Source organism: Glycine soja, chromosome 3, assembly GCF_004193775.1.
Source record: "Glycine soja cultivar W05 chromosome 3, ASM419377v2, whole genome shotgun sequence".
Classification (NCBI taxonomy): domain Eukaryota; kingdom Viridiplantae; phylum Streptophyta; class Magnoliopsida; order Fabales; family Fabaceae; genus Glycine; species Glycine soja.
Window position 1 is genome coordinate 2,522,310 of NC_041004.1, and position 6,000 is coordinate 2,528,309.

Sequence of the window (6,000 nt, forward strand, 5' to 3'; positions counted from 1 at the left end):
AAAGTGAAATCTTATTTCTCTCCTCTTTCAAGGAAATCAAAGTGCACTCGAGAGAAGTTCCTATGGAGAAAGGTACAAGTCTTCCTATGGAGAAAGGTACAAGTCTTCCTATGGAGAAAGGTACACATCATTATCTATTGTTGTTTATTGATTGTTTGTGAGAATCATAGATTTCAAGATCCTGTTGTTTCCTATCATTGATAGTCTAGGAAACCCCTTAAGAATTTTTACATGTGGTATCAGAGCATGTGTTATGAAATTTATGATTCTACAAGAATGATTTAATTTTTTCCAATTATGCATGAACCCTAATTATGAAATTTAGGGATAATTTAATTTCTTCAAATTATGCATCAAACCTAATTATGAAATTTAGGAATTTTAATTTCTATTACATGTATTTTCAATTAAAGTACATGTATGAAATTTTGTATGAAAGAAATATTATACAAAACTTCAAAGAGAAAGCTTCTGTTGTCAATTTTATTTCTAATGGAGAAAGTTGTCTTTCCATTAACGTTATTTATATATTAAATTATGGAGAAATAATGACGCGCTATGTTGTGAATTGGTTTTGTAAAGTTGTGTGGCTGCATGTACCTTTCTTTCAATTCCAATTGAAAAACCGCTGCTACGCGTACCTTCCTTGTAGGAGAATTAGAAATTTTGGATATTGCTATTTGCAACCCATTTTGCTATTTCCAGTCCCACTTGTGTTTTTTTTTCCTGGAAATTATTATTAAACGTAATTGAAGGATTGAAAGTTTATATCCTGTAATTAAATTAACGTGAATGCTTTTAAATTATTGGTAGCAGTAAATATATGTATATGCTACATATTTGCTTGAACGTGTTTGAATGCAAAAACATAAATAAATACAAATATTATTTTATGGCCTGGAACGAAATTAATAGAATGGCTATGAATTATTAATAGCAATAAGTATGTACATGCCATATATATTTGGTTGGAATTAAATGTATGTTGAATTTGTTAGTCACCAAAGTGACCAAATTTGTAAGGTTATTTAATTCCAAATTAATGATTTTTTCAATAATATTTGGTTGGAATTAAATGTATGTTGAATTTGTTAGTCACCAAAGTGGCCAAATTTGTAAGGTTATTTAATTCTAACTTAATGATTATTCCAATTACTCATAGAATAATGGATGCTAAATTATATGATTATTGGTTTATGGGTAATTGAAATTCATTGTTATAAGGCATTTATGAATCGCCCAAAGGTTGATTAGTTGTTCTTATAATTAATGAATATAATTGTAGACAATTTGTGTGTATCATTAGTTTTATTTATATGCCCAAATGAAATAGATACTACTAATTGGTGTATATTTAATTGTCAAATAATGTTAAAATTTTATTAACATCATTATGTTTGTATGTTGTATGTTGGTGTATCACCCAAACGAGAACATCAATATACATTGTCCGTTATCTAAATGAATCATATGCATGACATGTATTTTATGTCTCAAAACACTTATGTGAATTTTATTATGTAATACATGTTTTGAATTCTTATGTATCATCTGAGCCAATTTTAATGGGCTTAACTTCTCTGACTGAAATGAGCATGTCCAATTTCACCTCGGTGTTTTGGATCATGATCTTGCTATGTTGGAAGAGAAGTTTGTTACTACTATTGATGTTAGTAGCAATGAAGAGAAAGTTCATCATAAAACTTGGGAAAGATCTAGCAGACTCAGCCTAATGTTGATGAGAATGACTGTTGCAGATAGTATTAAGACAACTCTCCCTAAAATCAAAAGTGCTAAAAAGTTTATGGGATTAGTGGGAGAGTATTCTCAAACAGCTGATAAGTCTGTTGTTGGGACATTAATGAGTACATTGACCACCATGAAGTTTGATGGTTCCCGTACTATGTATGAACATGTCATTGAGATGACAAACAATGCAGCAAGACTTAAGACCTTGGGAATATAATGACTGTGAATGAGAACTTTCTTGTTCAGTTTATTCTAAACTCATTACCGTCTGAGTTTGGCCTGTTCTAAATGAACTATAATACCATGAAAGATAAATGGAATGTGCATGAATTGCACAGTATGTTAGTTCAGAAAGAAATGAGGCTTAAGAATCAAGGAAGTCACTTAGTCCATTATTTTAGCCACCAAGAGAATCAAGGAGCTTGAAAAGAAATTTATGAAGAATCATAATAAAGGCAAAGGGTCATTAAAGAACAATGACGACTCTTTGCAAATCCAGAAGAAAGGTATTAAAGGACAATAATAGTCAATTTTGTGAAATTAAGACATTTCCAAAAAAGGATTGCCTAAAGTGTAAGTCTTGGTTTGAAAAGAATGGTGAGCTTAATGCTCATGTATGTTTTGAATCAGACTTAACCGTAGTTTCCCATGATACATGATGGATTAATTCTGGATGTATGACTCATGTTTCTAACATTATGCAGAGATTCCTTACCATCCAAACCATAAGCCCAAATGAGAAGTTCATTTTCATGGGGAATGGAGTGAAAGCTCCAGTGGAAACAGTTGAGACTTATTGTTTAAAACTCGATACTAGACATCGTTTAGATTTATTGGAAACTCTTTATGTACCTAGTTTATCTAGGAATTTAGTTTCATTATCTAAACTTGATGTTACTGCATAGTCTTTTAATTTTGGTAATGGATGTTTCAATTTATTTAAACATAATCATCTCATTGGTATTGGTATTCTTGTGATGGTTTATATAAATTGGAAATAAACAGTTTGTATGCTGAAACTGTTTTAACTCTGCATCATAATGTTGACACTAAACATAGTTTAGTGAATGAACGATCTGCTTTCTTGTGGCATAAACGTTTAGGTCACATTTCTAGAGAAAGAATGGAAAGATTAATAAAGAATGAAATTCTTCCTTATCTAGATTTTACGGATCTAAATATTTGTGTGGGTTGTATTAAGGAAAAACAAGCAAAACATACAAAGAAAGGAGCTACAAGAAGCACTCAGCTTCTTGAAATTGTGCATACTGATATTTGTGGACCTTTTGATGTTAGTTCTTTCGGAAAGGAATGATACTTTATCATCATTATTGATGATTATTCACTTTATAGTTATGTCTACTTACTGCCCGAGATTTCTTAGGCAATGGATGCCTTAGAAATTTACTACAATGAAGTAAAAGGGCTATTAGACATAAATGTGAAAATTATTAGATATGATAGAGGTGATGAGTATTACGGAAGATATGATGAAACTGGGCAACACCGAGGTCCATTTGCTAAGCTTGTTCAGAAATGTGCATTTGTGTGCAATACACAATTCTCGGTACACCACAACAAAATGGTGTATCAGAAAGGCGTAATAGAACTTTAATGGATATGGTTAGGAGTATGTTAATCAATTAGACTTTACCCGTATCTTTGTGGATGTATGCCTTGAAAACTGCCATGTATTTGTTGAATAGGGTTCATAGTAAGGCAGTTCCAAAGACATCTTTTGAACTGTGGACAAATAGGACACCTAGTATAAGGCACCTGCATGTTTGGGGTTGCCAGGCAGAAATAAGAATTTACAATCCGCAAGAAAGAAAATTGGATGCAAGAACAATCAGTGGATATTTCATTGGTTATCCAGAAAAGTCAAATGTGTTGGACATTTTAGTGTAATTGATCTCTTTATTATGTTAAAATAAGAGTGCACGCTTGTTTTAATGTAATAACGAGATGTTCGGTTTAGGCAAATTTTGGAAGTTACATGGAAGTTACTAAAACTTCCATCAACGGTTGGAAGTTACATGGAAGTTACTAAAACTTCCATCAACAACAGTTTTTAAAAAAGAAAAAACTTCCATCAACCGCCAAAAACCATCTGTTCTTTGATCATAAATAATCATTCTGGTTTAGAAAGCATAACGGGTGACAAAACATACAAGACCAAAACAAAACTCTTGAATTATAATCTTCTGATTTTATCCGATTGAACAATTTTGGTTGAACCCCGAAATTTGATTCAATCTGAAAGTGTTATACACGATTTCAGATCTATCCAGTATCATCTCGATTTTCAAATTAACCAACAAAATGGGTATATGTTTTATTGTCCTGATCATAGTATGAGAATTATCGAAACTGGAAATGCAAGGTTCATTGAAAACAGTGAAATCAGTGGGAGTACAGTTCCACGAGAAGTGGAAATTAAAGAAATTAAAGTGTAAGTCCTTTTAGCTTATGCCTCTACCAGTAAGGTGATTGCTCTTTTTAGTTATTGTTACAAAATTAATGAAGAAGTACAACACAATGATGAGCCCATGATACATAATGAACCCATTGTGGAAGAACCACAAGAAGTAGCATTAAGGAGGTCTCAAAGAGAAAGAAGACCAGCTATTTCGAATGATTATGTGGTATACCTACATGAAACAGAAATAAACTAAAGCATTAATGATAATGATCCAGTTTCATTTTCACAAGCTGTAAGTTGTGATAATTTTGAGAAGTGGTTAAATGCCATGAAAGAAGAAATAAATTCCATGAAACATAATGGTGTTTAGGACCTTGTAGAATTACCAAAGGATTGTAAGAGAGTTGGTTGTAAGTGGGTCTTCAAGACTAAACGTGACTCTCATGGCAACCTTGAACGTTACAAGGCTAGATTTGTTGCTAAGGAATTTACTCAGAAAGATGACATTGATTATAAAGAGACATTTTACTAGTCTCACGAAAGGATTCTTTCAGGATTATCATGACATTAGTAGCCCATTAAGACTTGGAGCTACATCAAATAGATGTGAAAACCGCCTTTCTGAATGGAGATTTAGAGGAGAATGTTTGTATGGACCAACCAATGGGGTTCTCAGTTGAAGGAAATGAACACATGGTGTGCATACTAAAGAAATCAATATACAGTCTTAAAGCAAGCTTCCCGCCAATGGTATTTGAGGTTTAATGATACCATTATTTCCTTTAGATTTAAGGAAAATACTGTTTATCGGTGTATGTATCTGAAGATCAGTGGGAGTAAGGTTATTTTCTAATTTTGTATATTGATGATATCTTGCTTGCAGCTAACGATCTTGGTCTTCTTCATGAGACTAAGAAATTTCTCTCTAGAAACTTTGAAGTGAAAGATATGGGTGAGGTAAGCTATGTGATAGGGATAGAAATATTCCATAATAGATCACAAGGATTGTTAGGCTTATCTCATAAAGTATATATATATATATCGATAAAGTGCTAGAGAGATTCAAGATGAAAATGTGTTTAACATCGCCTATTCTAATTTAGAAATGAGACAGAGTTAGTCTCGCACAATGTCCTAGAAATGATATGGAACGAAAACAAATGAAAGTAATTTTGTATGCATCAGTTGTTGTTGTTGCATCTGAGAGCTGAATTTGTAGTATGTTTTGAGGCTACAATTCAGACCAATTGGCTGCGAAACTTTATTTCAAGGCTTGAAATTGTCGACAGTATTACTAGGTCGCTGAAAATGTATTGTGACAACTCCGCAACAATATTTTTTGTAAGAACGGCAAGTACTCTAAGGGTGCTAAGCATATGAAATTGAGGTACTTTGTCGTGAAGGAAGAAGTTCAGAGACAAAGAGTGTCAATAAAACATATTAGCACAAACCTTATGATAGTTGACCCTTTGAATAAGGGATTATTGCCCAAGATATTATAGAACATGTTGAAAGTATGAACATTATTGTTATTGATGATCATTAAGTGTAATTTATCTTATGTAATTTTGCTGACACTCTGAGCTCAATTATGATATGTTTCTGATTACCTGTTCTCTATGTTTGCATGCATGTTTGTGTTAGAGTAATGTTAACAGATTTTGTCTTGAATGAAGACATTATGTTGGACCAATTATGTACTCCTAACTAATGGTCATATTAAGGAGAAGACTAATTTGTAGTACATGGAAGGGACTATGTCGATTAGATGATGTACAACCGTCATGACTCGAATTGATTCCTATTCTTAATCATGAAATTATGACGTA